Source organism: Artibeus jamaicensis, unplaced genomic scaffold (genome assembly GCF_021234435.1).
Source record: "Artibeus jamaicensis isolate MK-2021 breed Jamaican fruit bat unplaced genomic scaffold, CSHL_Jam_final contig_887, whole genome shotgun sequence".
In the NCBI taxonomy this organism is placed as follows: domain Eukaryota; kingdom Metazoa; phylum Chordata; class Mammalia; order Chiroptera; family Phyllostomidae; genus Artibeus; species Artibeus jamaicensis.
The window spans coordinates 1,545,969-1,555,951 of NW_026522003.1; the positions used below are offsets into that span (position 1 = coordinate 1,545,969).

General features: G+C 36.9%; 1 gene segment (V, D, J or C); it reads right to left on the minus strand.

Annotated features, from left to right (window-relative positions):
- The window catches only part of LOC119037120 (T cell receptor delta constant-like), a 47,787-nt gene that overhangs the window by 25,081 nt on the left and 12,723 nt on the right, over positions 1-9,983 (minus strand).

Sequence of the window (9,983 nt, forward strand, 5' to 3'; positions counted from 1 at the left end):
ATTTGACAAAGGAGGCAAGAACATACAATGAAGAAAAGACAGTCTACTCAATAAATGGTGTTGGGAAAATTGGACAGATGTGTGCAAAAAAAATGAAACTAGACCACCTTTTTACACCATGTGCAAGAATAAATTCAAAATGGGTTAAAGGATTAAACATAAGACTCAAAACCACAAAAATCCTAGAAGACAACATAGGCAATAAAATCTTGGACATTTTTTGTAGCAGTATTTTTTCAATATATCTTTCTAGGCAAGGGAAACAAAAGAAAAATAAACAAACGGGATTACATCAAACTAAAAAGTTTTGCGCAGCAAAGGAAATCATCAAAAACAACAACAAAGAGGCAACCTACCAAATGGGATATTTGCCAATGAGACATCTTATATGGGGTTAATATCCAAAATTTGTAAAAGAACTCATACTACTCAACACCAAAAAACCCAAACAATCCAATTAAAAAATAGGCAGAGGACATATAGATGGCCCACAGACATATGAAACAAATACCCAATGTCACTAATTTTTGGAGAAATGCGAATTAAAACCACAATAAGTAATCACTTTATATCTGTCAGAAGGGCTATCATCAATAAATCCACAAATGACAACTGTTAACGAGGATGTGGAGAAAAAGAAAGCTTTGTGCTATGTTGGTGGGAAGGCAGACTGGTGCAGCCACTGTGGAAAACAGTATAGAGTTTCCTCAAAAGATTAAAAATGGAACTACTTTACAACCCAGTGATTCCACTCCTGGAGATTTATCTGAAGGAACTAAAAACACTAATTCAAAAGAGTATATTCACCTCTTTGTTCATTTCAATGTTTTTTTTTTTTTTACAATAGCCAAGCTATGGAAGCAACCCAAGTGCCCAAAAATAGACACATGGATAAAAAAGCTGTGGTACATATATATAATGGAACATTACTCAGTCATAAAAAGAATGAAATCTTACCTTTTGCAACAGCATGGATGGACCTAGAGGGCATTATGCTCAGTGAAATAAGTCAGTCAGAAAAAGACAAGTACCATCTGATTTCACTTATATGTGGAATCTAAAGAGCAAAATAAATGAAAAAAAAGAAACATATTCATAGATGTAGATAGAGAACTGGTGGTTGCCAGAGGGGAAGAGGCATAGGATGGATGAGTGAAAAAGGTGAAGGGACTAAGAGGGACAAACTGGTAGTTAGAAAATAGTCACAGGGAAGTGAATTAGGGTATGGGAAATACTGAGGGGAAAGCTATGTAAATCATAATTGTCTAGCCACGAAGCTGTACACCAGAAACCAACACATAAAAAAGAAGTGAAATGGTTCTTAACCTTTTGAAAGATGCTCTAACTTGTTTATAATAAGAGAAATCTAAATTAAAACTATATTCTGGTATAATCTCACCTATTCAATGGGAAAAAAAATTCACAAATTCAAAGAAATTAAACATGTTTTTCCACATATCCATAATATTAGTTTTTCACCTAAAAAGGTTAACAATTCCCTAAAATAATTAAATAGCCAATTCATGATGAAATTTTTCTCATTATCCCCAAAATGTCTTTTACAGGATGGTTTTAAAAAACAAGAATTCAATTGAAGACTATGCATTTAATTTGGTTAGTTAATCTTGTAAGTTTCTGCAGTGTGTGATATTTTCTGCCCACTGCTTTCCCTCCACTGTATTTCCTTCCCTTTTCATCCCATCGATTGAAGGGACGGGGCCTGTTGTCCCACAATGGCCCACCTTCCTATTTGTTTAGTTGTTTGTATAGCCCTTTAACTTGTTTTTCTAGCTCCCTAGAAAAATTATTAGAACTAAAGGTTTGATTACCTTTAGTTAATTAATTTATTTTTGGCAGGATTACTGTGTAGGTGATGTTCTGCCCTGCGTACTACATCATGTCAAGACAGACATCGGGACTTGATAAGGCTAATCAATCACTAGGATAAGAGGGTGAGAGAAAAATTTATCTTTTGTAAAGTTTCGTATTTGCATTGCAACAAGCAAGAAACCTGAGACTTTTGAAGTGTTTTTAAACTTTCATTTTTGGGCCTGGAACTTTTTCTTTTCTGCATGATTTCTTGTGTGAAATATAAAGGTGGTCATACTTTTATTTCTGTTACTCTGAATGCCTCCAGTCTGCTATACCAGAAAAGAAGTTACAAATTCATCATCATATGGTGAAAAATTAATGTTTAAAAGAGTCTGATCCTTTAGAAAATAAGTAATACAAGATATCATCCCATTTCTGTGCTAAAAATGAGTTTTTCACTAAAAGTGTCATCTTTGTGAGTTGTTTATATTCCCTCAAAATGGCTCTTTTGATGTTATTTTGATTGAGTTGATGTATTCTATCTTTTAAAAGCCATAAACCCGGTTATTTTGAACAGCGTGGGAGGAGGCTGAGGTATTGTTTTCTTTCCCCATGTGGTACTTTGCTCTTCTGGGTGTAAAAAAAACAATTGACTTGGTGTACTAACTGGTGATTGTAATCCTAAAATGAAGGGATTAATTCCTGTGCTCTTAGACAAAACATAGGAAGGTTTAAGAGAAGAGTGAAGCAGAGTCTAGGCTTCATAAACTCTCAGGTCTATGAAATTAACCACTGATTGGTCCTCTGAAGTTAACAGAGATATTGCTTAGTTCCCAGGAAACGTCTGTCAAAAACACGTAATTTAGGTGGGTAGGCAGAAATTGTGTCTTTGCTCTAGGATGAAGAGATGGCTTGGTGGCATTAGGTCAGAGATGGATATGCCTTGACTCTGAAATAATATTCCCAGCCCTGCTAGGTATTCCACTATATTCAAGGAACAGCTCAAGATTTCTCTTCTAGAGCTCTTCCCAGCCAACTCTACCCAACTCACGTTTTTCCTCTCACCATCTGTATGTCTACTTGTGATTTTCTGATAGCTCAGGCTTTATTTATGAAGAGTCTGTATTCATCATCATGTCACTGGGACATTTGTCCAGTGCGACTTATGACCTTCTTGCCATCTGTGCACCCCATTTGACAGGTTTTTCATCATAACAAGGCACATGAACTGCTAGGGTTTGGGGATTCAGGGTTAGAGTTTCACCTGGTGAATCTGCTTTGGTGTGGCCTTTAGAAATACATTATTTAAAAATGATATGGACTCTGCAAACATGTCATATAACAGTGAGATGGAATTCAATTCACAGCAACCATTGTCAGCATTTTTGTACATTTGTAGTACATGTTTTAGCATTTAGTAATGCACCAAGCTCTTGAAGGGAGGAATTATGTACATTGGACACACACGGTTCATCCTCTTGGTTCATCATACACAAGTGGGAGACCCAGGATACAGGCTCACAGTCATTATTGGTACCATTCCTTTCACTTCTCCCCTGATAGTCTCTTTTACATTGTCATGAGTATAGTTAATAAATGTTAAAGTATGTGGTTGGGATTACTTATAACTAATGACTTTGGTGATACTTGTTCATTCTGAAACCATTGTAGTAGACAGTATGGAGTAACCCCCTAAAGAAAGGAGTCTGGAGGCAAGGGGCAATGAAACTCATACTTAATTTCCCTGTAACACTCAGAGGACTCCTCCTGTTGCTGAGACATACACAGTGGATCACAATTGGGTGTTTTTGAACAAAGGTTTAATAAACTTCAAACTCCGTGGTACGTAGTCACAGTGAAACACAGCAGTACAAAAACTCTCTGCTTCCTTTTTTTCTTTGCTTGGCATTTTGCCATCACCACCCTCTGCCATCTAGAATACCTCAGAAATCTCCTTTCGGCAATGTTGTTATTGTGGTTAAATGCTATAAAACTCAGAGGCCCAAAATTACTACAATCACACAAATCAGTTAGTAAAATACTAAAATTAAAAAATAAATGGATGAAGAACAAATGAAGAAAGCCACTCATTGGTTAACAAACTTGAAAAAATGTTTCAACTTTCTAGTAATAAAAATGTAAATGAAGTATTAACAAACCATTTTCTTAAAGATATTTAAGCAACATTATTTTTTTAAAAGGAGAGTTGAAGTTCTGCATACTGGCAGGATGTTAAAACAATAAAATTGTTATATTTTTATTGGACGCCAATTGATTAGTATCAAGAGGGTGAAAAATTTACATTAGTTTGAACAAATATTTTCATTTTGAGGAATTTGCTGAGAGAAAATATTAATACTATATATATTTAAACATAAAACGAGGTTCATTATCCTTGGAAAAGAGAGAGCCCCCTATATTTGATTCCTTGTAAATTATAAAAAGCAATATTATAATGCTTTCATATAGTTATTTTACACAGTTCAGTACAGTTTAACGAAGATACCACATCTTGGAATGATCTCAGGCAATGCTAATTCATGGGATTACTGAAAAAGATGACTATATAATGTAATAGAAACTTACTCACTATTCTTAAGAGTATGGGTATGAAATTAGAAGTGTTTTATACTGTTTAAACACATTTTTTAAAGTAAATGTTTTGATGTGGAGATCAAGAATACCATTTGCAGGATAAATAGCAAAAACAACTGTTCTGATGTTATGTGAATAAATATTGTGGTTCAAAAGTGTTTTTAGGGATAGCTTCATATATGGATTCATAACGTGCTATGATTTAAATAATTTAGACACAAGTGAGATTTATGTGCTTTGGAAAAATGTTTGAAGATTAAAAAAAGCAGCTCTAGTGATAATAAATGCATTTATTTGAGATACCTGTGGAGCATTTGAATAAAGTTTGTAAACCATGAGAATGAGAAATAGCAGTATTTCAAAATTAATATACTGTTTTATATAATGTGGGATTTTAAATATGTATGTGTAACTAAATTGATATGTAAAAAATTTTGAAGTAGAATTTGACAATTTTGTCTACAACCCATTTATATATTCAAGTTGACCAAAAACCTAATTTGAATCTTCTCTTTGAGGAAATGGAGGCTTATTTCAGATTTTGTATGTATATTTTGTATACAAAATTTGTATGTATACAAATACAAAATGAATTTGTATATTTTAACATATAAACCTTATATATGTTTCCTCATGTACATATATGATACTTAAAAAAATAAAAAGTTATAAGTGCAGATATGTTCATCACAGCAATTTTTACAATAGGAAAAATGTTGGAGTTGCCTAAATTCTCAGTCATATAAAAACTGATTAAGTAAACTATAATATATTCCTAGATACAGTGTTAATGTGGCTTATTAAAAATACTGATTAGGGAAAGTATCTAATAACACAGAGAATTGATTATGCAATGTTAAAGAAGATATGAGTATGAGTAAAGAAACTTTACTTTTTATTACTCACATTCCTTTGAGAAGGATTATACTGAAATAGTACCTATAGTTGGTTTTTGTTGGCAGACTTCATTTTCTTACAACATAAAATTTTATTATGACTTCCAGGGAAGAGAGGAGCACAGGTCACTGGGTCCCAGCCTCATGCCAGTGTAGACAACTTCCCAGTGCAGTCATCCACCTGACTCACTTTCTGACAAGGATGCTTGCCTCACTACTGGATGGCTTTCAACTACTACTGAGTAGCTTTCAACTAGAGTTATTGCTGCTACTGGAGTGAAATCTGTTTCTCCCAGTATCTTCCCCCACCCTCACTGGCCCTAAATCTGCTCTCTGCTGCAATGGTTAATGTTCTTGGCTGTAGGCTTTACTGAGTCTCTTCTTGGACATGGGAAGATAAGTGCCTGCTTTGGGAGCCCCAAGACTCCCCTTGTATGATCACACTGAGCCTCCAAACAAAGTCAGAACAAAGTTTCATCTTTCCTTTTAGACAGCGTTCTTCAAGCTTTGAAAATTCTGTTGTGGTTGTTTTAGTCTTTAGTTTATGGCCATTATCTCTGTTAGAGTATAATGCTCCCTTCCTCCCACTCAAACCTTAGAGAAGCTAAAGACTCCATTTATTTTCATCACACAAATTATAGCTGACCTTTGTACAACACAGGTTTGAGCTGCGTGGGTTCATTTACACATAGGTTTTATGAAAAATTTAATTTTTTTAGAGAGAGGGAAGGGAGGGAGGAAGAGAGGGAGGGAAACATGGATATAAGAGAGAAACATCGATCAGTTGCCTCTTGTATGTGCCTTGACCAGGGACTGAACCCATAACCAGTCATGTGCCCTGACTGGGTGTACGTAGGTTTTTAAAAAATAAATATACTGTTGTCTCTCTGTATCCCAGGTTTTGCATCCACAAATTAAACCAACTCTGGATGCAGAGGGCTGACTATATGCATCATTCTATGCCTTTTTATATAAAGGACTTGAACATCCTTGGATTTTGGTATGGGGGGTGGTCCTGGAACCAATCTCCATCAGGTACTGAGGGATGACTGTAAAGGTGTGAGGGAGTGAACAGTTATGTGTGGATTTACAACTGAGCAGGTGTAGGCTCCCTTAACCCCACATGGTTCAAGGTGAACCGTAGTATGAACTGGTTTCAGATTATTTCCTGATACTGGGTTTTGATGGGAATAGAATTAAAACACATGAGGATGTGATGGGGAGGAGAATCTGAGGAAAGGGCACAGGAATATGAGAATGGGGGACGTACTTTATAGTTTGTAGAGGGTTGGCAGCTGGCAACCTCCCTTAGCTATTGCCAAGATGTTGGATTATTCCAACCACAGCTAAGAACTTTCAGAGGGGGGTGTGGATTCGGTAGGATTCAAGGGTTCTGCACTCATTGAATTCTCATCATTTTCTTTCAGAGACCTTAAGAAAATACATATTCTAATACTGACCTTTATATTTTCTGGAGAGATCAGGTTAATATCAATTCAAATGATGAATACTCTGAGTCCACAATAGTATTTTCCCTGGCACTAATGTCTTTGTTTCTATTATTGCATTTTGCCCCATCCTTCCTATTTTTCTTAGCTTTACTAAGTAGGCAGTACACAACAGGGACCATTTTATTGGGGTAAAAGAACCCCAAAACAACAAAACCAAACCAACAAGTAAAATAAATCTACAGACTTTAGGAATAGCCAGGGTATAATCTCTTATAAATAGTTGTAGTAGAAGACATTCTTGCAAGGCCTGACAAAAACTGGCTATGATTTCTGATAAGCACACTCCCCATTGCCATTGTCTTACATTTGAAGAGAGGAAAGGTTCTACTGCCAATACCTTTTAATGCCTATCCAGTGTATGATCGTCACATGGGATTCAGAGAGGGAGATGGGCAAGGTCAGTGAGATAGGAAAGCATTATGCCAAAATTCTGGATAGATTTTTTAGATTTTACTAAAGTACATGTAGAGCTGTAATACATACTTTCTAATAATTCCCTTAACTCTCAGCCTTCTTAATTCCCAACAGAAAATGTTCAATCCATGAAAATGATCAGGTGAAAGTCTCCCAGTCTCTGTCTTTGAGCAGGTGTTATATGTGATTGATGGATCACAATATGGGAATGTCTAAGAAGCTGATTCTCATGCCCTGCCCTGGCGGATGCTTCCTGGGTAGTTGGCAGTTGAGACCCACATCTGTTTTGAACTGGCCCAAAGCCAGTAGCTTTTGTTCTCTGAATTGGAAAGGAACTCAAATGTGGGATGTTAGGGGTACAGGGAACCACAGGATATAGACATTCTGGGTTTCTGGTGCCTCATAAGGAAGATGCATCTGTTGGATGAGGCAGCTGGTGAGAAAACTGAGTCAGCAGGGGACATGAGTAGTCTCCTAGCACTCGGGTCCTATCTGCCCCACAGCTTTCTACCTCTTTCTTAGAACACAGGCTTTTCCAGTTTTATTAGTCAATCTGTGTAGTCAGGTTTGACTACAGGGATCAGAGTGAGGTCATAAACAATGCTGAACGAGGAGATCCTTCCTCCAGATGTGATGGAGACTAGATGGCTTGTAGTGTGGAAGGCAAAAAGCATGGCAGAACCATTCTAATCCCTCCTGGCAAGAGATTTATCTGCACTGATAGTTGAGTTCATTAGTGTGTGTAGGACAAAACCTCAGTTTTTATCACTAAATAAAAATTGTTTCTCTATATGCAGAAACAATGTATAGGAACTGGTAGAAATACAGGGTCTGGCACAAATAATGTTCCCTTTTAATTATAAAATCATAAGCATATAATTCCATAACATAACAATATCACACTCAAGCACACCACATGACATTTTAGGTGAAATGTTCAAATTGCTGTCCATCTCATGTGAGACATTTATATTCTCTACCAACCACATCCTAGCAAGCCTTACTTCTGCCGGACCCTGTATATCCAGGTGGAAATACAGTGTGATTAGAGACCTGTTTAATCATAGCTTTTGGGTTCTGCTTTAGAGATAGAAAAAGATTTTCCTCTGGAGTCAGATTCACTTACTTTACCTTGAGCCTTTAGACTAACCCGAGATTATGCTGACTTGTTCCAGATTATTTTTGAGTAGACTTGGTCTGCCATAAATACATGGTAGAGTGAGGTATGGTATTAGGGGAACAAAAGTAGACCAGAGTTTTGGAATTGTCTGAGGTGACAATGTTTCTTTCTTCCATTGAAGGTGTATGATCTGGACAGCTCCCATTAGTGCCCACAGAACCGGTGCATTCAAACCATTGCCCAGGAGCTTCACAGACTTCATCTATCCCATTGAATCAAAGTTTAGCTTGGAGCCTTTACAGGAGTGATATGTAAATAGACCGACCTTTTCCAATGGCAAATATAGTGGTGAAGTAGCTGGACTTGGATTTAGGGAAAAACTTCTGAGTCAGGCACCTTCAAGAGCTGTAACATCAATGGAGTTCAGATGCAGTTCTAAAATGCTACTCTGGGGACAGAGATCTGAGAAAAATGCCCCCCAGTGGCACAAGGTGGTGTTAACTTTCAGACCTGCATGTGTCATGTGTGGGGTAGGATGGAGAAGCAAAAACAAAAGTAGGAAGGGACCTGTTTTACATCATTTCCCTGTTGAGATGCAAAAGGTTTGGGAACAATCCTTGCTGGAGGATTTAGGACTCTGGTGAGGGAGGCTGCGAGGAAGCACTGGGAGTTAAGAAGTTTGTAGAGTATCAACCCTCTGTGAATATATTTCAAAGAAGAAAGTGTAATTTTATAAAGTGGAGGCAGAGGAGTCAAGATTAGAGGAAGATATTTAGAAATAAATGCTGCAGCAGACACTAAGAGAATGATTGGGTATAGAACTTTAATGATGAGAACATTTTTACTGATGTAGTACTATCCTAAGGTAGCCCAAACGTGAGCCCTTTGCTCTCTATGGCTGCCTGCTGTTATCCCACAGAGAAATGGAAGAGGAAATCTCTCCGTAGAGGTTTCTGAAGAAATTAAAAAATTTAACTAGTACATTGATCTTGTAATGATAATGAGAAGGCATAGGCAATCCCTTTGGGAGTTAGCTTCAAAGGGAAATACTAGAAAACACAAATAAACTAGAGCAGTTATAGAAAAAAAGGAAAATCCATGCTTAATGAATGGTCAGACTTAACACAGCTTAGAACATATAATTTTCTATCAGAATATTGATAATAACATTTCAGTGAACTTGGGTCTGGATGCCTTGTGTTGGGTAACAATGGCAGCTGTTGTTTTGCCTGAGTTCAGTCAGGAGACACAGGGAACAATTAGTCTGATCCCTGATACTGTTGTTTAGCACAGCCTTTGGCTCAGAAACACATTGAGATGTCTTGTGTTTTTCATGTTTTGTTTTTGTTTTTTGGATGTTGTACAGAGCCGCTGTTATACCTGAGGACCTTGCCTTTTCACCCTGTGTATGTGTGATGTGAATATATGTCACCGTGTGGTGACACTGATGACTTATTTGTAAGCTTTGCTTAGGACCTAACTAACATCAGTACCTCAGGTAGCTTACAAAGTTGGATTCTGAGGCTCTAAAATAGGAATATAGACTTTCTGGTCTTTTTCTCTCTCCACAGATATAACCAGATAATCCTCTGTCTGGGACTTGGGACCCATGTTATTTTTTGTGAAAACATTCTC